Source organism: Parasteatoda tepidariorum, chromosome 4 (genome assembly GCF_043381705.1).
Source record: "Parasteatoda tepidariorum isolate YZ-2023 chromosome 4, CAS_Ptep_4.0, whole genome shotgun sequence".
Classification (NCBI taxonomy): domain Eukaryota; kingdom Metazoa; phylum Arthropoda; class Arachnida; order Araneae; family Theridiidae; genus Parasteatoda; species Parasteatoda tepidariorum.
The window spans coordinates 73809407-73832976 of record NC_092207.1 but is presented as its reverse complement, the minus strand read 5'-3'; the positions used below and the strand labels follow the sequence as shown (position 1 = coordinate 73832976).

General features: G+C 29.1%; 1 protein-coding gene across 3 annotated transcripts in view; it reads left to right on the top strand.

Annotated features, from left to right (window-relative positions):
• The first annotated feature begins 3778 nt into the window (after nucleotides 1–3778).
• LOC107445112 (ras-specific guanine nucleotide-releasing factor RalGPS1) overlaps nucleotides 3779–23570 on the top strand; it is a 60007-nt gene continuing 40215 nt past the window's right edge. Inside the window, exon 1 of one of the 3 annotated variants that reach the window (XM_016059449.3) lies at nucleotides 3779–4037. The gene's annotated coding sequence lies outside the window, so the exon portion shown is untranslated. Of the gene's footprint in view, nucleotides 4038–13781; nucleotides 13944–23570 lie in introns of those variants that run through there. The other 2 variants (XM_071180048.1, XM_016059448.3) reach the window with 2 other exon arrangements.

The window sequence follows — 23570 nt, the reverse complement described above, 5'->3', positions numbered from 1 at the left end:
AAAGAAGGAGGGTTATTAGATAAATATTTCCTTCCAATGCTATTAATTACGTCAATTATTACTTACTTTGTTTTGAAGTTTCTAGTTTCAGTGATTGAAAAGTGCTTTACAGGTTTCCTAAAAAAAATATGTATATTTTGTTTTTCTCGTCTAAAATTATCCTTGTTATTATGTAATTGGATAGTTTTACTTCCAAAAATATTCTATCACTACATATCGTAACAACCATTTACCATTTATTAGGAAGTTTAAAATTAATTTTGAATTTAATTAATATAATATCGGTGTTTCCCGATATATCGCGATATTTTGAAAACTTAACAGATTAATATTTTTTTACACTGTGCAATATTTCCATTGCCCAATTAAAGAAAAAAAATTGTTAACATTTTTAACAATCATAATTTTAAAAAATCAATGTTTAATTATAAAAATGTAACAATAGATTTACAAGTTAGTTTAACTCGACTCAATAATCGTAACCAAAAATAAATGCTATATTAACTTTGTCAATAACAATTGCTGTAGATGGATACTAAGATTATCAATTGTGTTCAATAAATATCATTGGCGATAATAACTAGAATATTAATGCACTCCAATAATCATCACTGTCGATAATAGTCAGGAATTTATCGTTGTTGTTAATTATCTTATCCTAGATAATTATAGCGAGACATAGAATTTGCGAAGATAATATATATTTAAAATTTTCACTATCATGACATTTAAAAACTATCGATTAAACACGATGTATCGCTCAGCATTAGTGATTAATTAGAGCAATAAATCAAACTCAGTTCTCCACGAGATCCTAAATAATAACTTTGTTGTTACTAGAAATACAGGTGAAGCAAAAAATAAAAAGTAATTAGCATCAGTGTTAGTTAAAGTAATAATTTTAAAGCAGCATTTAGTTCGATAGCTTGTATTTACTTTTTGTGAAATAGACTATAAAGATTGATAGTTGAAAATATTGATCTTTTGTCTGATTTATTACAATGAAAACTATCGTCGTTGAGTTAAAAAAAAAAAAAAANAAAAAAAAAAAAAATGCTTCTCTTCACTTCGATTTAGTCATTCAAATTTCCATTAAATTTTATATATAATAGAAATATTTTTTTTTATCGTCGTTTTCTTTTCATGCTTTATTTAGATAAGTATCCGTTTATTGTTAACTTTTTTTTAAGTAACTATTACTGCAACATAAAAGAGTTTTTCAAAAGCTCATTATTTACAGAATTCACATAACTTTTTTGTTTATGACTAAATCTTCCAGTTTAATGATTTCTCTCTTGAAAATGATTTATATCAGATTAAGTTTTTGCAGTGAAATATAGAAGGGAACTGATTCCATTGTCTGTTGTTAAAGATAAATAAATAAAAAAAAAGAAAAACGTCAAAGTTAATACTGTGATTCATCTTGCTAGGTCATTGATATTATTTATTAGGTGACCCCATAGATGTTGTGTATATGATCCTGATCTTTTGAAGTGGAGCAAGCAGAATAAAATTGCATGATCTGAAGTGGCCGTATCATAAATAATACTAAAGTCTAGTTTCTGTCATTTTTTCATATATATATATTAAGATTAATGTCTAGACGGAAGTATAGTTTGCTAAAACTACGTAATTGAAAAAAAAAGGTTATGAAATTTTAATTTCAATTGGTTGGAAAATAAATACATAATGTTGAATATGAAAGAGATTCGTTAATATACGAATCCTTCATTTTCTATTACCAAATCGTGTTGATAACAAATTTCGGCTCTAATCAGGATGGCGATAATTTTGTTCAGTTTTGCTGCAATTCCAATTCTGGTAACCATACTATACTTTGCGGTCTTTGCTTTCAATAACCTTTCACCTTCGGGTTACCGCAACTTTTGTTGATAGGTTCTTGGTTTATTTACATATGTGTTCGTTTATTTGCAAAATCGCCAATAATGAGAGGGACTCTCGTTCGCAAATACGAAGAAAATGAGATTTTCACCTGATTTTTTTAAGTACCTGGCTATACTATAAAATATTATTTTTTCCATTTGCCTCAATTAGGCTTTTTTTTGGATATAACTGAAACATTTTATGCTTTTTCGGAAAATTATCCTAGCTGTAGAAATATGATAATTTATTTAATTTAATTTCTTTTCATTTGATAGATACTTGAAAGCCTTATCGCATATTTGACAGAGACAGTGAAAGTGCGCCGAGAAATGTGAAAAGTGGTAACCAATCAATAGAGTTTAAAACTAGCAAACTTTTCCGACTTTTTTTAGTTTATTGTTTATAATGAATGATAATTTTTTTTTTTATCTTGACGCATATCCTAAGGAATTTTAATTTGTAATAAAATATTTATCTTAACGGTTGTGTCTCCAATGACTTGTCTTATTTTGAAAAATGGATATTAAGGAAATGAAATTTTAAAACATTTTAGTTCCTCGGTGAATTTTTGTCCTTGTTATCATGTCTTTTATGCATTTTTTCATTTGATTAAAGTTTTATACACTAGTGTTTAAAATTAGAAGAATTCTCAAATCTGATCACTTAGCACTCTGATGAACGCATGAAAGTGCAAAAAAGTGGCCGAAAAATATTTTCTCTTTACTGTAAAGCTTTAAAAAAAAAAAAAAAAAAAAAAAAAAAAAAATTTCCTNTGGGCGACAGAGCGAGACTCCGTCTCAAAAAAAAAAAAAAAAAAAAAAAACTTTCCTATGTAATAATTTAAAAACTAAAGTCTCTATTAAATCAATTTTAAGTTATTTAATTCCCTTAATACGCTTTTTTTACGTTTTTTGAAAAATTTGCAAAAATTCACGTTTTTTTAAAACTTTTATTGAAAACTTTCTGAGACGGATGTGGCAGTAACTTTTTTATTTGTTGAATATAGAGAGATTCTTCGATGTTACTAACATTACTATTTTTATTATATGGAATTATATAAACTGAGTAAATTTGCTTTCGTAATTGCATAAATTTGTTACAGTTAACTATATTTTATTAAATAAATTAATTTACTCAACATTTGCTGCTATTTCAATGGTATCAATTTAATATATTTTTACATTCGTTATACGTTTCTCGTAATTTATTCCGTTTAAAAAGCAGTTGCAACTTAGAGTTTAAGAACAAATTTTATTCTCTATTAGAGTTTAAATTTCACTAAAACATGTAAATAACTTAGAAGATAAAAAGTAGAATAAAATGAAATACAAAATAAAATAAAGAAGAAAACAAAAGAAAAGAAATAAAAACAGATGAAAAAAAGGATGAGAAATGTGTCTTTAATTTTTTTATTCGTTAACATTATTTATTTTGCTCGTAATATTTAAATGAAGAATTTAACGTAGAAATATTTGTTATATCTATTAGCCAAATATGTAATCGCACTCGAGAAACAATGAGCTCAAATAAAGTTTACGTACAAAAAAAAAAAAAAAAAAAAAAAAAAAAAAAAAAAAAAAAACTAAATGAAAAAATAAAAGATAGTGAAAATATAACATAGAAAAAATATATAAAAGAATGAATAAATAAAGGAGAAAAAGAAATTAAAAAAATTAAACAAGCAATTTGAGAAAAATAATATTAATTTTATTGTAATTATTACTTTTTGAGGTAGTTTTTACATGAAGAATTTAATTCTGAAATTAGTAAAATTTGTTACTTCAGTTAATTTTGCTAAATCAAGTGAAAAAAGAATGATAAATGAGCGCTCATGGTAGGCATTCTTTATATTGGCGAGATCAAGATTATAGTAACCCTATAACCCAAACATAACATTGTTGAGAATGTTTTTCTGCCGGGTTTCGTTTCACTTGACTAAAATCAAGAGCAACGTGAGTCTCTCTCTCCGTGTGGGTTTCTGTTGCTTTATTCTCTCGCTTTTTTAATCAAAAAACCGAGAGAACAATGCTTTGAGAACTTGTGTATCATTGGATTACTTATTGTTCTCCTCATTTTCACTTCATATTTGAATAAAAGTGGAACTTTCTTCTTTTTTAATATCACCTCATTTGGTTTAGAAGCGTTTGGAGAAAGTAAGTGTAATGAAATATTTGTTTGCTTAAAATCTGTTTTTTTCTTCACAATTGCTATAATATTTATAAGATAAGATATTTCGATATATTTTTTTTTCTAATGCTTAAACGTTTTATTATTAGTATTTTCATTCGTGAGCAATTTATTTCACTACGAATTTTTTTTTTTCGTAGAGCATCCACATTTTATATTTTGTTATATAATTAATTTTACAGTGATTTCGCTCGTATCTTAGAAAAAGTAAATTAGTTTATTTTATTTTACTCTCAAACCAATGCTGTTAATGTTGCCAATTTACTACAAGTTTTAATCTTTGCTTTTATTATATTGATAAAAATCTTTTTTCTTTTTTCATTGTCAATGATTAAAGAATCAACTTAAAGTATCTGAGATGCTGTTAATGTTGCTAATTTATAACAAGTTTTAATCTTCGCTTTTATTATATCGATAAAGATCTTTTTTTCATTGTCAATGATTTAAATAATCAACTTAAAGTATCTGAAACTATAGATGTTCATATTTGTAAAGTTTTCAATTCAACTAATTACAATAGAGTTACATATTGAATGAATTGAAAAACACGTGATTTTAAACGTATATTAAACCAATTTGTATTTGGATTCTAATGAGAGGAAAACACGAAATATTTTCTATAACACAAAACGTGAGATCCGTGCATCATTCTTTATGTCTATATTGTGGTTAATAAGCCGGGGAGCAATTTACGAAATCACCAGCAATGGTTTGGATGCGAACCTGTGACGTTTGTGTTCATCTAAGCCCAAGATAAAAAAAATAGAAACGATATTAAATGTGTTATTGTAATCATCTTTCATGTAATTAATATTCTTGCCTACCTCTATGTCCGAATGGATTATTGTTATAAGGAGTATTAATATCCCTAACATTAATTGCTTTTAAAAGTATTCTACTCTTCTCTCGAAAATAATTATTATCTCTTTCATTTGTAGGAAAAGCGCTATGAGATGTAATTTTAAGATAGATATAGTGTAATTCTACATTGGTAATCAATCAATTTAAATCAGATGTAATAGAAATATTACTTACCACTATAAAGTTATGCCTTGTATGTTTCTTTGGAATGATTAAAGATTTAAATTTTGATAGTGTAGTTAAATTTCGTCTTGATAAAGCACTCACCCGAAATTTAGGCTGTAAGGGAGTGATAAAAACAAAATTCTTCAATTTTGATTTAATTTATTTTCATATTATAATTTCGAAGCAAAGGAAGAGTTAAATTTGTAACAATGATACAAATATGCCATATTTTGTTGTATAATCATTATTATATAAGCTGTTAAAAATCGCTTTCATCTTCTTGACGATATGAGAAGCTTTATCGTTTTCTTAATTAAATTAAATCTGACGGTTACGGAAGCAGTTACGGTCTTCTCAAGAATTATTGAAGCAATTTTCCTAACGATCGGAATAGACATAGCTTTTATTGTTATTTTAATTGTCGTCACGTTGCAGTAACTAATAGGATGACTCTTGTTTATTTTGAAAATAAGTTTCGTTGTCGAATGCGTTGCAGAGTTATTGAAGAACTTATGACACAATGAATTACATGTTATATTTTATTAATTTAGAGAATTATAATTAGAAGTCGTGTTTTAACTTCTGTATTACTTGAACGAACTATTGAAAAAGTAAAATAGACAAACCTCATGAAATAAAACCACATAAAATAAACCTTATAAGATAAAACATAAGTCACGTTTTTTCACGTGTCTCTTATCTGAGGAAGAGGAAAAGAAACACTATTTTGATTTCTACAGAATATTTATACCAATAAAAAAATTTCATTGTTATTATTTTTTGAGCTTGTTATTGTTTATCAGTAAATCCTTAAATTCAATTGTTTCTTTTTTTAAAATGATTATTATTGAAGACTTCTGAAAATAACATTGGTATAGACGCTAAAATTCGTCTATAGTATTTTGTCGATGTAATGAATGTTAAAATGTTTCACCTGTTAAAACTTAACAGCCTTGGAAAAAAAAATAAAAAAGAGTGAGAGAGAAATAACAAGTGTAAAACGTGGCTATAAATTGTATTTATTTTTTTATGACTTTCTGGAAGTAAATAATTGCAACTTTTTCTTGTTATCATTATTGAGTTGATAGAAACTTTTGAAATAGGAACTTCTAAACTTGTTAAAGGAAATTCCTTGCTATTTATAGTATATTAACCGGATTACGAATTAAATCTTGAATATTTGATTAAATCTAAACAGGACATTGTTAGAGAAGGAATATAGTTTAGCAGATTGTTTTTAACTATCAATCTATTAATCAAAATCTAAGCTGCTTACTTCATTAGTTTTGTTTAAATGTCCTTTTTGAGGTTGTCATTCTAGGTAGACCATTGTCAAAACTTTATTTTAAATTTGATGTGTTTTCTTACGTCAATGATAAAGTTAAAAGGAGTTTTTTTTAAAAATAAAAATCAATCTCAATATCGTTTTCAGTAATTATAAATTTACTCAAACGTTGTGCGCTCAAAACAATAACGCTTTCTTTTTAAATATAGGTAAATGCTTAAGAAATAGTGCCACAGCATACCTATTGTTATTATAATTGGCAGTTATTGAACTTCACTTACATAAATATTTCAAAACATAGCTAGTGTTTATAATGAAAATAAATTTCAAATTACTATTCTCTTAATGAAAGGTGCCAACTTTGCCAAGTGCAGCTAAGGGGAAACATGATCTAGTTTTAAAATCGATTATTAACTGTCCTCCAAATAACAAAGTGTTCTTTTTGTATTAGATTAATTAGTACGTTAAATTTATCGAGATATTCTATATAGCTTTTGTCTCTCATTAACCTGATGCAAACCTTGTTGTTTACCTCTAAGCTACACGTAAGGCTTTACACACATGTTTTGACGATACAAAATACGTCTTGACGTAAGTTTACAATCACTATTATAAATTTCTAAGACCCGATTGACGATACAAAATACGTCTTGACGTAAGTTTACAATCACTATTATAAATTTCTAAGACCCGATTAACGCCTAGTACAATTAGTGTTCTTCAGATTATATGCAATCAGTATTAGGAATTAAATGCCACTAGATTTTCAAAAGACGTGCATTTCTTTTAATCATTTTACTACATTTTCCACTATTCCACAATTATTTTCCATTACTTATTTGACTTTTGCTGTTCTCAGTAAAATGCAGCCATTTCTTTAATCATAACTTATGTAAAGCCTATTCATATAACACACCTGTCTGTATACAATAACTATTGTACTCATTTCGTCTTATCTGTCAAGTGCAGGCAATTTTTCTGATATTCATATTTCATTTGATGTATTTTGAAGTTAATACAGAGGAGGTTGTGTCAGCAATTCGGGGTGGTCGTAGCAACAAGACAACTTGGGAGGTCATGGATACAAATAGATTTGCAAGCAAGAGAAGTTAATGAATACAAATTCGATGCAGTGAAAGATATCTAAATTCTTCTAATTTTATCTGCTTCATTAAGTACATCTTTTTTTAGCTGTTAACCTATACACTTCCTTAAAAAAAAATTTTCCTAGTGGTAATGAAGAGATTGAACGTGCACCTTAAAATATATAAAAAAGCTACGAATAAAAGGCAAAGAAGGTTTTAGCAAAATTTTCTTACTTATTTTCGGTTTATCATAAAATTTTTGATCTAAATATATATTTCTTTCGATGGTCGTTGCTTATGAATTTGTTCTAAGCTAGGGATTGAAAATTGATGAGATGAATTCTATTATCATTTTATTTTTTTAGTGCATGGTTTATCCCTGGTAATAATATAAAGCATCAGCTTTAACAAATTACGCCAGAGATTAAAAGTGTGACTCAGTGCTTTACTATCAGTATACACATGATGTGTGAGTTCTTACAATGTGATGGGCAGGGTTAAGCAAATTTATAAAAGTCCATCAGTGCCCGATACAAATTTTGCAATGATTTAAAAATTCCTTTTATGAAATATGTGATAGTACATAAAACAAGTGAGTATTTTCTTATCTACCACTTTGACTTTGAAAAACATCAGTGGCAATTCCTCTGGCTTTAAACTGGAGAGCTTTATAATACTGGAAATTTTATTATTAAGAGGTTTCTATTATATTTCTAGAAGTTTTATTATAAATAATTAGCATGAATATTTGTTTATCTGACCATTTGTTATATCAGTTTAAATTATTTACATATAGTGCTGGCTAAAATTCTTTTAATTAATTTACCAGAATACGAATACATTATTCTTACAACTCGGAACAAAAATAATTTTTGAATCTATAGGACTATAAAAGTAATAAGAGTATATGACATAAACTTCTTCAAAGATGGAAGAAGTTAGAATTTTATCATTTATCTATTTGGGTAATTTCTAAGTTCTTAAAGTTTCTACGAAGGATTTTTTAAGATTTACTGATTTAAATTTAGTTATCTAGAGTTAAATAAAATAATAAAATTGGCAAAGCTAATAGTTTTAATGAAACGTAAATTTTTGAGGATAGCACAGAAACGAAATATTATTAATTCGTGTCTTATACGAAAAACTAAATATTTTTTGTTGGAATTGTTATCGTTTAGAAATATATTTAACCGAATTCTTTCAGATTTTGATATATACTTCCAAGGTATGTAGAAAAAAAAGTAATTAAAAAAATTAAATCATTTACTTTTTTCATAATTTCCTTAATAAGAATTCCATGTTTCATTTCTTCTTTTGATTAACGAATTATGCTTCTCTAAGTTCTGGAAAAAAGTAATAGTTAAAGAAAAATTTCCTTTTTTGAACTGTTTTCGTTTGGAAATATATTCTACCAAATTCTTTCAGATTTTGATATACACTAACTAGTATGTAAGGGAAAAAAAGTAATTAAAAAAAAACCGAAATCATTTTGCTTTTGCATCTTTTACTTACCTTAGTAAGAGTTTTAGGTAGAAGTAATTATTTGTCTCTATTTTTTTGATGAGGATTAAATTTTTTATTTTATCTATTTATTATTATTTTTGTTTTAAAGAAACCTAGTTGTTTTTATTTTTTTGTTGATATTTATCGTGGCATGCTTTCATTTAAGTGTTACTATTAAATCATTTATGTTTTTGCAAACTTTCATAGTTTGTTTCACTTAGGCTTTCTAATATTTTTTGTGCCATTTATAACAGAACAAATATACAAATCTACTATATTTTCTTTAAAATTTAAAAATTCTCCCAAAAAGGTAATCTTTGCTCTGAAAAATTCTGTTCAGAGAAAAAAATTCATTTGAGAAAAGCAGTCTATTTGTTAGAGCGTTTCTTATAATCATTTATAATCTATTTAATGTAATTAATTTTAAAAATAAAGTAGGTTTAAATAAAAGCCTTTATTTAATTAATGCATTTCTATTACAAATTTAAAGCTCAGAGAAAATACGGGAACTTTAACACCAGAAAAGTGTTATTTGGAGAGAAAACTGTTCATCCTAGGATGATCAATTATAAGATGTTTTTATTATCTAGTGTTGCTATCTTAATATTAAGGATACATGTTCCAATAAGTTTCAATCACACAAATTTTGTTCATTTTATTTCTTTTTCCTTCTGTAACTTAAACTTTTTGACACAGAACATAGTTTTCATTGTTATGTACTTATTTAGATCAAAATAAGTGAAAAATATTGTATTTACAGGGGTCTGTCCAGACATTTTGTGAAAGGTCCGTTTTTCGTGAAATTGTGAAAAAATTACTCACATTCTTTCAACCAGGGTCCGCTTTTAAGAATTTGTGCAAATAGGGTCCGTTATTGCAAAAAAAAAAACTTTTTCAAGGAGTTTTTAAATTGTAAAGACATACAAGATTATGTTCAACACTGTAAAATTATAATTAAAAAAATTAAATTTTAAAAAATAAACAACAATTGCTGGTTCTAAATTAGAGATGCAACATACAAATATTTGGTATTTAGCCTATACTGCTGAACGCAGAATATTCATTTCGGACGAATAATGGAAGAATCGTCTGCCGAAGACAAAACTTAATTCGTTTACATCCATCTTTCTTGTTTTCTGCCCTGGAAAGGGTTTATTCGATTAACAAAATAATAATGAAGATAAACAAATTTGTGAAGGGTCCTATTAAAAGAAAAATCATTTTGTGAAGGGTCCGTTTTTAAGTTAAAATATTTTGTGAAGGGTCCGTTTTTATGAAAAGATATTTTGTGATTTAACGGACCCAAATTTCTTCTAAACAGACCCCTGATTTAGCATTTTAATAATTTATGATTATTGAACACAGCATGAGACACCGGTGTTTTTTTTTTTCGGTGTTAAAGCTAAAATCTTCCAAAACACGGCTTCTTCTAAACAATAATTTAAGTATACACTTGTTTCTAGTTGTTTTGATTTAAGAGAATCATTCATCAGTGAAAATTCTTTAATTTACAAAATCAAGCCATGATGGTTCAGGGGATAGAGCGTTTTTCTTCCAATTAGGTGAGCTAGGTTCGAATCCCAGTGATGGGTGGTCGATTCGAATACCGTATCCGGCTTGCACCGAACACACTGCTGACGTAAAATATCATCAGTGGTAAACGGGTCATGAGTTAGAGTCCCATTGCCGTCAGGCTAACCGTGGGTGGTTTTCCTCCCCGTGTAACGCAAATGCGGATTAGTTAGTTCTTTCTTCCACTACTGGATCTATGAGTTCCCTTGTCTTCTGGATTGAATTCAAAATTAGAAGGCTACGGAGTTGAACATTAACGCAAAATTAAACACAAGAGTCGTAAACACAAAAAATTGTGTCGGCTGTTCAACGACGGTTATAATATAAAATAAAATTTACAAAATCAATTATTGATAAATTTTTGAATACGAAGGAAATTTTTTTTTTCCAAACTACTTTTTTCTTTCAAACTAAAACTTTTTAGCAACAACAAATAAGGTAACAAATATAATTCCTATAATCAAACAGATTTTTTTAGTAACTATTAGACTGTTATTAATAATTATAAAATACCAAATTGTAAATAAATTTTTAAAATAGTTGTTAGTTAAAAAATATCGAATGTGATAAATATCTTACAATCGAATTCTTAGAAGTGGAAAAATAAGCTCTCATGGTAGGCATTTTTTACATTATCGAGATCAAGATTATAGTAACCCTATAACCCAAGCATAACATTGTTGAGAATGTTTTTCTACCGGGTATTTAATAATATATATCTTTAATAGTAATTAGAGCATCAGAAAAATATATATATATAAGGTCACTGATGCCCAATCTGTGTCAACGTTTTCCCAATTTAAAATAAATATTACCTTTATTTTAATTTGGGAAAACGTTGGCAGCCAAGCTATTGTATCGTGGTACGCAAAATAAAAAACGGACCACCCTGAATAACTTTTGATCTAACGATCGGATCTTCATGTTCTAGGACTCTATCTTAATGGTTTGAGGGGATGACATCAAATATGTTAATTAATTAGTGCAGACAATATTTTAAATTACGAAATCAGCAGCAAAAAACGAATTTTTTTTTAATAAACATCCTTTTTTTTCGACAGATTCGGATTTCTGATAAGATTCGGAATTTATTTTTGGCATGGAAATAAATGTTTCTTTGGCAAGGGAAAAATTTTTTCTTAGGATAAACGAATTTTATAATTGGGTGCAAAATTGTTTTCAATTCGCTCAAAAAGTTCTCGAGATATAGCGAAATAACCCAAACCTGACCAAACTATGAAAATCGTGTTTCCCAGATTGCGGCTACCCCTATATTTTGGGTGTCAGAAATCTGAATCCGTTGAAAAAAAGGTATATTTATTAAAAGGTGTAAAAGTACGTTTTTTAGTCTGATTTTGTAACTTAAAATATCGTCTGCACTTATTAGTTAGCATAATTGAGGTCAATCTCTCCAGCCGTTAAGATGGATGGAGTCCTAGAAAGTGAAGATCCGATCATTAGATCAAAAGTTATTCAGAGAGGTCCGATTTTTATTTTTCAATCTGTACTTGATATTTTATATTGTTATATTTGATATTTTTGGTATTATAATTGATATTTTTTGGACTTCAGTGACAAAATTTCCGATGTTGAGGGAATGAGTTTTTCCCTCCCGCGTATTTTGTACCTAATTTTAAATACTGTAGCCCGAAGTTTATTAAGACGCTTGAATACAATCCCATCTGTGCTATTTCCAGCACTGAATGACGTAGATTATACGAACTACAAAAGATCTCTCCTCGTACCCTGTTTTTTCCCTCCTCCTCAGGGGATATCCTTCCTAAAAGAGTGAATGAAAATAGTTTGAACATGACTAATGCAACATGTGTTGTGTGTGACACGTTCTTTTAATTTAGAATACATGATAAACCCGAAGTAAGACTTGCTATTTTTAATAGAAAACTAGCTTTGGAGTAGAAATTCTTTCTTGAGCTTCCGCAATATCTGTCTGCACTTTTTAGGAAGAGAACTTTGAAAGTGTACGAAGCATTTTTAGCAGCAATAATATCTGACCATTGAAACTTTCTACTCGTTTAGTTATTAACACTTAGTTGACTGTCATCATCGTTTCTTATGTTTGTTTTTGATATAACGATGCAAAATTTCAATAATTTAGAATGTAGTTCCTACTACGTTATAAATGATTTTGAGCGGATAATTGCTCTTTTCAAACGATACTTTAATAATCATGTTTATTTAAATTCGAAAAAATAATTAAATTTAGTTTTTTCTTAATCGGTCTGAGATGTGTTGCAACATAGCTTAAAATAACATAACATGTTAAAAAACGCATAGAAAAGAACCAAAAAAAGGGGGGAAAGTAATTTTAATAAAATTACTGAAAAATTAAAGAAAAAATTTGAACAGTCAACAATAAAAATCCATGGTCTTGTCTCATTAGCTCACGCGATTATGTCAGCAAACATAGTGCTTTCTAACATTGTATTAATATAGCCAAAGCAAAATATATCAATACAACCGTGTGAGAATCACCAAAGAAAAAAAAAAAAAGAAGAGAGACCTATTCGTAAATATAATTTTATCAAGTAAAAATATCATAGAAATTCAAGAAAAAATACGAATTAAAACACGAATAGCAACATATTAAGTGAGAAGGGAAAAAATATAGATAACTATATAGCTATTTTTTTTCTTTTCTTAAAATATTGATGTTTCTAAATTTCATGTGTACCTAGGCAACACATTTTCCGTTGATCCTAATTTTCATATAATTTTATTTATGTACACTTATTTTATTTTATGTTTTCATAACTGGAGAAACCAAATTACTTACTAAATTTTAATAATAATTGCTAGATGCGATTAAAATTATGGGTACGAGAAATATATTAAAATGCTATATATATCAAAATAAAATGTTAACTTTCCCGAAGAAAAAGTTAAAAGGGTAAAAATGTTAAGGAAACTCCCGATTTATGCTTCAAAAATTTGATAAAAAAAATTCTAATTGTAATTTTTAAAATTCATATTTATTATAAAATTGTTTTTCATTTATATTCATTTTTTACGATTTCTAATTTCGATATTAGAAACACCACTGTTTATAGAGTGTGAGTCATATATTTTGATAAGATATTACTTTCTTATCTTTTATAGTTTCTCATTTCTTTGAATGAGCTTATTCATTAAATAATCTTATCCACAATCTCCTTTGCTTACTCCAATTTCGAAACCTTGATAAATAAGATAAACATTTTCTCTTAGAATGACCAAATTTTAGAAAACATAAATTGGACTATTATTTATATTTTTCAAAGTAGAACGTAGTAGCAAATTTAATCAATTTTGAGTTCATTGCTCAATGTGTGTTCATGCTCCGAAATTGTCTATGAGTTCATCTTATAAATGTTAAGCAATTGAGATAGATCCAAAAACAGAAGGTAAGCTATAACTTTTTATTTAATTGCTTCTTTGGAAATCTGTTATGCATTGTGACTATGAATCTTGTTACTTACACTAGGGGGAAAAAAAATTCTGTTGCATAATATGATTTTTTAGCAGATCTTACATACTTTCGTATCTCAGATTTCAAATTTGAAACTAACTATAGTAGAGAGAAACTAACTATAGGAGAGAGAGTAAGTTTCTCTCTGCTATAGCTAGGAGAGAGAAATTAACTAAAATTTTCTCTCACCGATCAAAGATTTTTACTCAATTTTTTGTTGAAATGTTCAAGTTTAAACATGTTTAAGGTTTCGTTTAAAAACAAAGGGTCGTGTAAATGTTGCGACAAACTTCTAGGGGAGTTAGGACACATCATATGGAGTAACATTGCATAGGAAGCCATGCCCACAATTGACGTCATTCGCCGCTTGGGGCTCTTTCCTATTATGAACTGTTTCTTCATATACTTCTGAACATAATAGGCGAAGTGACTATATCTGAGTACGACGACATTACCGGAGATGGGTAATTTTAATTCTGACAATGTGTTCTTATTTCCTATAAGTTTATCGCAACATTTACGCAACTCCCTGCTACATATAACGTTTTTTAAATTTTATATTTCTACAAAAAGTAGACTAAAAATGTCATTTAAAATCAGTAGCTTTAGGGGAGACACTAATTTCAAATTTGTACTCCCTCTATCCGAATTAGGCCAATATTTGTATAAGTGAAACAAAAAATTTGTTCCCCCGTGTTATTTAAATTTTGAAGGCTAGTAATGAATACATTTTTATATTTTCTTCTTTAATCACGTGAACCTTGTTCGAATCTCAGCGATGGCTGGTCGACACGAATTCCGCAACCGTCTAAAATTTTCCGTTTTTATTCTGACTTTTTATTAAAATCAGTTAAAAAATATCTTGACTATTAATAATGAATTACTTGTCTACTACTATTTAAAATTATGAGTTAACAATAAACATAGTAAAAACATATTTCATATCCATTTAATGTCAATCGTTAATTAAAAATATTACAGATCATTTATAAGTTATTGCTGTAATAAGGTTTTTGTATTTTGATGACAATAAAAATCCCTAAAATTCCATTTATATAAAATATTTAGTTTATTACGTGACTGTTATCAAGAAATTTATATTATTTCGCAAAATCTATTGGATTTTTTTTCTATCCATGTTAACAGCTATGAATTTTTAATTTAATGTAATGGTGTTTAGTTTATTTTTCTCCTTCTAATTTTTTCAGAATTTCATTTCCATTTTTTTTTTTTTTCAATTGTGAAGACGAGAAAGAATGGATTCAAATCTAGTTTCAAGAAGTTCTTTCTTTAGCATGGTTCTCACGATCTTGCTCTTCGACTTTTCGTTGACAAACATAAGTGCTAAGATCCGAGGGAAACCCGAAAATAAATATTTACGACTGCACTAGTTTTTCTAGGTAGGTCTATCCTTGAACTTCAACCATTTCAAATGAACCTACCATTTGAAGTTGGCAAGTAGCTGAAGGCAATAAACTTGACCTATTAAAGATCCATTTCAGATAGTCACGTGCTCATTGTGTATCTCTTCTGCTTCTAAATTTTTTTAAACTATGACCTATAATTATATTTTACTTTTTTTTTTCTTTGTCCCCGTCGGATTAATTCCGAATTGAGGGAGGGATGTAGCTGCCAAATTTGTATTTTGCTTTATTTTCGGTCTGCCTGGCTTTGAAATAAAGCCAAATAGACGTACTTGAGATTCCGTGGAGTTTCATTTTACTCAAGTGCGTCGAACTATCTGTCTCTGTTTATTGGTCGCGACCGCAGTCGCGACGTTTACAAATATCGCTAACTTTGCCGGATTGTTTTGGTGACAACTATTTTGACCTTCTCCCCCCATTTAAATTTCAGAAAATAGCCCCGGTGGAATTTGTGTGGAAGGGATATTTTCAGTTTCTTTAGAAATCTCCATGTTTAGTTTGGTGAATACATATCTAATTACCCTCTTTTCTTTTATCTGCACAAATCTACAGGGTTATTCTAGTTATTCATAATTCCCTCCGGGGTTTTGAAGCGTTATAGTAAAAAAACGAAGACGAATATGGCAAAAAAGAACATATGAAATTATTCCGAAAGTATTCAAGTTTTAATTTAAGCAGTTGCCGGTAGATGGCAGTAACATGTANCTTCACAAATCTATTTCTAAATATTTTTTCGATTTTTTTTTCTTGCTGCTTATAAATATTTATTTGGTGTGAAAGCAAATAATTTCGTTTAACAATCACTTAGTTGTTCTTATTTTTAAACTGCCTTTAAAAAAGAAAAACGAAAAATATTGTTCTCCGAATACTCATAAAATAGCTCGATTTTCTCTATATTAGTGCCGTTCTTGTGAGGCGCTAACAATAATTTTCGTTCTAAGGGTGATGTATAGTGTGGCTTTCAGGAGAACTCCTCCAGATACCCGTCTCGCGTCGTGGTGGGTACTATGGTTACGAGGAAAGGTCACTTCGAATAGGGGTGTGGGGTGAAAAGTTTTGTCTTAATCTTAGCGTAGGCCGTAGTGAGTAAACCAATCGACATCTTTTTTCCTCCATTTCACCCCCATTAGAATTGTGCTCTCGTTTGTTACCATAGCAGCAGACAGCCCCTGACTTTCAGTATGGAGGAGTTCTCCTCAAAGCCGCACTGTATCGATCGTGGCGCTATCATAAGGACACAATTCTTGCTAATAATCTCAAGAACGTATGTATCACTATAGGGCGAAATTGACGGTCGCCACCAGCCACAGGGCTTAAAAATTGTCTGCCAATTGTTTTTTTTTTCGTCAAAAATGCTTACCATGTATATCTTTCTTTATTTTTTCAATAAATGTGGAATATTTTATAATATTTCCTAGGAGTCGCTATAGTTAAGAGGAGGCAGGGATCGAGTTTGTTGTTCTAAGTTTGGTTTCTCAAGATACCTAACAAGACATATCTAATTTTTCGATTTAACAAGATTTTATTCGATTTAACGGTTATTTATCAAGATATATCTCTATTTTAAACAATTTTTAAATTAATTCTTTATTTTGTAATAATAGCGTCGCTTATAAACTACAATGCAAAGACCAGCAAGTGAAAGTAGGCTTTTTTTCCCTGGAGAATACAAATCTGCAGTGAAAAATGAAGGGTCCTTATTTAAGATTTCAAAGTAGCCCACATTCTCAAGGATTAAGTTAAGAGTTCAAGTTTTGTATCATTAACTACATCCTTTGAAAACATTTCATAAACGTAATGTTAGAATTTGCGTATTTATCAAGACAATTCAATATCTGACCTTTCCATGTTTTTGGACATCCTGTAATTTTTTTTAAAGAGTGAGCAATTGGAGAATTAAAATCGTCATTTAACATCTTTCTGTTAAAACTGTGTTTAAAGCCTTATGAGGTATTTAAAAGTCATAAAAATGAAAATGTAGGGTGAAGTTAGTAATTAACTGATTGAGTCTCGTTTTGACTATAATTTTTTTTTTAAATTAAGTCAATATAATTTAAAAAATATATTTTTTATTACAATTTTTTATATATTAACATAAATCTTTTTAACTTTGAAAAACTGAAAATGTGAGACTAGAGATCTTAGATTGCAGTAAGAGTTAGTTTTGCTGCTCATGAGGATTTGTGCTTATTTTTTGCTTTTTTTTCTTTCTTTCTTTCCATGTTTTACTCGTGTGTCCATTCCATTTTTTACAAGATGTGTCCACATTAATTTAGGAGTTAAACACTCAGTTTAAACATTTTTTGGAGGGGAAAAAACTGAATGAAATGAAGAGGGAAAAGTCTGACATTAATTTTTTTCCTGCAAAGGAGAATTTTCTTACCGAAACCTCTGTAAGTGGATTCAAAGAATCATCGGGGCGCATAAATTCAACATCTTTGAGTTTATAGTGTTAAGGGTGTGGTTGGTTGCGTTTCACGTTCTACTTGTTCATTGCTCTTTCAACAAAACATAAAAACTCCTTTCAAAAGTTCTTTTTTTTTCTTTTTGTCTTTGACTCCCTCCCCTGCAACTCCCCTAACATAGCCTCTTTAGCTGATTCACTCTATTATTATTTTGTTTTTATAGACATATAGTATATGTTATACAGGCATGCAATGGCCTATATCATCAAAACAAAGCAAATAGGCAATTAGTAACGCTGTGACACTTAAAGTGATGAATTTTTGTTCTTCCCGATATATTTTTTTAAAACTCGGGACATAAAATTGAGAGCTTAAATGAAATCGGTATTTCTCGGTTAGCCGAACAAGCGAAAAGTCACCAAAAAATGCAGACTTCTGACAACTTTTTTTAAAATTTATTTTTTAAACATATAAAAATAAATATGATAAAATATTAAATTAAATAAATTAAATGAAATAAAAAAAAATTAAACTAAATAAAAATTAAATGAAATAAAAAAATTAAATTAAATAAAAATTAAATTAAGTAAAAATTAAATTAAATTAAATTAAATAAAAATTAAATTAAACAAAATAAAAATAAAATAAAATAAAATAAAATAAAAATTAAATTAAATTAAATTAAATAAAAATTAAATTAAATAAAAATTAAATAAATAAAAAAATTAAATTAAATAAAAATTAAATTAAGTAAAAAAAACTGAATAAATAAAAAAAATTAAATTAAGTAAAAAAAATTAAATTAAGTAAAAAAAACTAAATAAATAAAAAAAATTAAATTAAGTAAAAAAAATTAAATTAAGTAAAAAAATTAAATAAAATGAGAAAACTAAAAAAAGTAGTTGAATTTCTTGCTCTCGGCCAATCGAAAAGTACCGTTAATTCCATAGTCGTATACATCTAAATAGTATTGAGGACGTGGTAGCCAGGGGTAAGAGAATCGGATTACGGTCCAGGGAGGCTGAAGTTCGATCCTCGTCTCCACGAAGACACATCGAGTACATGCGATATATACGTGCTCGTAAAATCTGTCCTGTGGTCAGTGGCTGAACTCTACCATGGGTACAGTTGAACTTTTTTTTTCCATTAAGAAATTTTTTTCACTGACCTCTCATAAATCGCTGTTGGTGGAAAGAGTGAACAGAAGGCAAAAAAAATAAATAACCCTGAATACAACTTTAGTTTCTAATGATTGGCTTTTCACTTACCGGAAACCTGTCTAAATGGTTCTAAAAGTTAACCTCAATTAGGTTAATAAATTAATACTTACCTTTAAACTAAGGCACCAAACTCAAAAACATGCTTACTTAAAATATATATAACTTTTTTTCCCCAACGGATTTGGATTTTTGACCGTTAATATATAAAATGTGTGGCTGGGTGGCGCAGTTTGTTTGTCGTCGGTCTTCTGAGCCCAAGTCTGCGGGTTCGATCCCCGGCCCAGACACCGGATTTTCGGGATGCAGAAAATCCTCAGCGGCCATGTCGTATGATTATGCGGCATGTAAAAGTTCCCTGGAGTACCTTATTGACTCTTGGCATTTCCGGCAAAATTAATTTCTTACTGCACTTTAGCATCCAAATAGAGTCTCGGTGCTGTCATCTAGTGTGGCAGGAACAAGACGTCCAAATTAACATGACCAACGGTATCTCACCCATTGTGGTGGTCCTGAAACAGTGGATACCACCTCTGGAGAACGCACTAGGTCTGCTCATCGGCAAGACCGATTGTGCAGCTCATTGGAAATAAAAAAAAAATATAAAATGTATCTGCTGTCTGGGAAATATGGTTCCACTAGCTTAGGCAGGAGATCATTTGAATATTTTCCAATACAGCGATTTCTCAATGAATTTGTACATTAATGCACAGCTTAATTGTTTTTTTAAATTTTAATTACCGTTGACTTTTTATTATTTAGGCTTATAGAAACATGTTCTAAAATCTTAACAAGAAACATTTGGTATCACATAGGCATTGTCCCCACAATCAACGGCATTGTCCCCACGTGTCGTTCGCATTCATTTTACTAATACTTGCATGTCACAATGAATCGAAGATAAATAACTATTAAAGAACGGTCTATAACAGTGGTTACCAACTGGCGGCCCGCGGGCCTCATCCGGTCCGCGAAGACTTTTTTTGTCGCCCGCGAGTCAAATATATTAGTTGTAATTTTTTGCTGTCAATTTTAGTTGAAAAATGGGTTTTAAATACTTTTAAGTTTTATATCTTAACAATTTGATATATGTTGCACATTAATTGTTTAATACATAGGTGCACATTAAAATTATTGTAGCCAGAATTTTTCAATATGCTATTAAATATCTTTAAAAATGTACTTCTTATTTTAATTTGTAATTCAATACTTTTGTTAAATATCTGCCAATACTTGATAAAAATCTGACAGTAATATTTAATGTTCCTCCAAACATAAAATAGTCCTGTATAAATTTTTGCTGAAGTTGCGGCCCACCATTTGACTGGTATTTTTAATTGTGGCCCCCGGCCTCATGTAAGTTGGAAACCCCTGGTCTATAAACTCTCATTCGAACTCGTTTTTAATTAATTATTGACATAAGTTAACAAGCACATTGCTATTGTTTTTTTTAAAAAAATAAATAAAAAGAAAAAAAACTGCAGTTTAAATTCCAACAATGCGTAATGCTAATCCTATTGAAAACTTCAATTGAATCGTTTTTTACCTGAACGGACGAATTGAAATTTTGGATTGGTAGGCAGAGAGAGCCTATAGTTTATGGTGGAAAATATCAGGCTAAAAATAAAATTTCGTAGGCCTTTAATCAGAGATAACGAAAGCTTAATGATCTTTATTATCTTATCCGTAGAACCACTAGCAACAAATTTACCTTGGCCCTAGTTGGGCTGAAAAGTGGCTCAATATTGACATGCTCCTATATGAACATGCACCTAGGGACCAATATCTGAATGTCAATATTTTTTAATATTAGTCCTGTATAAAGCCAATATCGGCCTATATATGGACAATATAGGGCCTATATTGGCCGAATAATGAATATAAAATATCGGATGAATCTGACAGCTCTATATAGGGTCGATATTGGTTGTAAAGTGGCTGTAAAATATCGAGTGAATCAGACTATTCTATATAGAGCCAATATTTCTGCTCTTTGAGCACTTATTGAGTCTAGATTCGTGAATAATTGGTCCAATGAGGGCCCAAGTTATTTCACTGCTAGGGATGTTAGCAACGTTTTAAAAAAGTATTGATGCGAGATTTTATTTATTTAATTAAATTGTGTGAATATGAATCTAAGTGTGTGATTTGTAAATCATGTGAATACGAATCTCGATGTTTGAGTTTAAAATCGCTTGAATACGAATCTGAATGTTTGATTTTAAAATCGCGTGAATACGAAACTCGATGTTTCATTTTAAAATGGCATGAAAACGAATTCCGATGTAAAATTTTTAAGTCACTTGAACCCGGATCTTAATGGTGGTTTTTATATCGCGTGAATACGAAACGCGATATTTGATGTAAAATCGTGAAGAAAAATAAAGATCGCGTGAATAGGAATCGCGATGTGTGATTTTAAATCATGTGAATGTAATTTTTAATCACGTTTGCATTGGTTGGATAAAGCATAAAAACGAAAAAAAAATTTCGCGGTAATTTGAAAAAGACAACTTTTCTTTGAATATACGGATAGATTGTTTTTAATTTTTTAGTAATAGTAAACAATTTTCCGTGAACGGCGTTCGTGTACATTAAACAGGTCTGCTCCATAGAGATATTTTTACAGTTTTAAAATCGCGCAATATTTTGTTCCCAAAATTTAAAACTTATTTTCACAATTTTCTGGCGCAATCAATTTTAAAGAAATAGCAATCTTGATTAATATTGTTATCGTGATCGAAAATGATCGCGATAATTTCCTAGTCGATAATTATCGCACATTTCTTATAGATCCTGAATGAAGATGGTACTCTCCATATATCTTCTGAATCATTTCAAAATATCATTATCGCCATAGCAAAAAAAAAATATCGGTACATCACCGAACGATTGTGGAAAGACATTTAGATTATACTCATGCCTTAAATGTCCTGAGATAATATTTATCTTTTACAACCGCCTCAAATATGCGGAGAAATAGCACATTTTTTGTTTGATTCGTCATAGATTGACAATCAATCAGTCATCAACGAAGAACATAATGTCTGGTCAGCTGACCGACTTATTTAATGTAGCTATCCCTTTCTTATTTATTAGCACAGCTTTGACGCTTGATTGCTATCAATGTAAAAAACTGATTCATTTATTGGGTCAACGGCTCTTGCTGAGTTTGAAAGCTACTATTCTCAAAACAATATAGTTTATTAATTAATTACCCGTTCAACTATCCACTATATCTAGCTCGTAATGAATAAAGCCTTGGATGTGGTTATTCATCCATGCATATTGTTGACAATGTTTAAGGGTTGTAATGGGATTATAATTCGTCAAATTCCTTTCTTTTTGAATACATTAAAGAAGGAAGGTTTGCTTGTACAACTAAGGTGAAAGTAATTCAAGGTATTCGATTCAAGGACATATGTATTATTGTACTGGGAAATACAGATGAATTTTTTGTGTCTGTTTTAACTTTAAAAATGAAAAATATTGTTTTAATTGAAATGAATTTTTTTTAAAAATGNAATAAATAAAATTAAATTAAGTAAAAAAAATTAAATTAAATAAAAAAATTAAATTAAATAAAAAAATTAAATTAAATAAAAAAATTAAATTAAATGAGAAAACTAAAAAAAGTAGTTGAATTTCTTGCTCCCGGCCAATCAAAAGTACCGTTAATTCCATAGTCGTATACATCTAAATAATATTGAAGACGTGGTAGCCCAGTGGTTAGAAAATCGGATTCCGGTCTGGAGAGACTGGGGTTCGATTCTCGTCTCCACTAAGACACAAATCTGTCCTGTGGTCAGTGGCTGAGCTGTACCACGGGTTCAGTTAAACTTTTTTTCTCCATTAAGAATTTTTTTTCACTGACCTCTCATAAATCGCTGTTGGTGGAAAGAGTGAACAGAAAGCAAAAAAAATAAATAACCCTGAATACAACTTTAGTTTCTAATGATTGGCTTTTCACTTACTGGAAACCTGTCTAAATGGTTCTAAAAGTTAACCTCAAACAGGTTAATAAATTAATACTTACCGTTAAATTAAGGCACCAAACTCAAAAACATACTTTATATATGACTTTTTTTCCCAACGGATTTGGATTTTTGACCGTTATTATATAAAATGTATCTGCTGTCTGGGAAATAGGGTTCCATTAGCTTAGGCAGGAGATCATTTGATTGTTTTCCTATACAGCGATTTCTCAATGAATTTGCACATTAGTGCACAGCTTAATTGTTTTTTTAAATTTTTATTACTCTTGACTTTTTATTATTTAGGCTTATAGAAACATGTTCCAAAATCTTATCAAGAAACATTTGGTATCACATAGTTTCATAATACTAATTCGTTCGTAGATATGTTCTCCCCATATGTCGTACGCATTCATTTTACTTATACTTGCATGTCATAATGAATCGAAGATAAATAACTATTAAAGTACGTTCTATGAACTTTCATTTGAACTCATTTTTGATTAAATATTGCCATAAGCACATTACTATTGTTTTTTGTT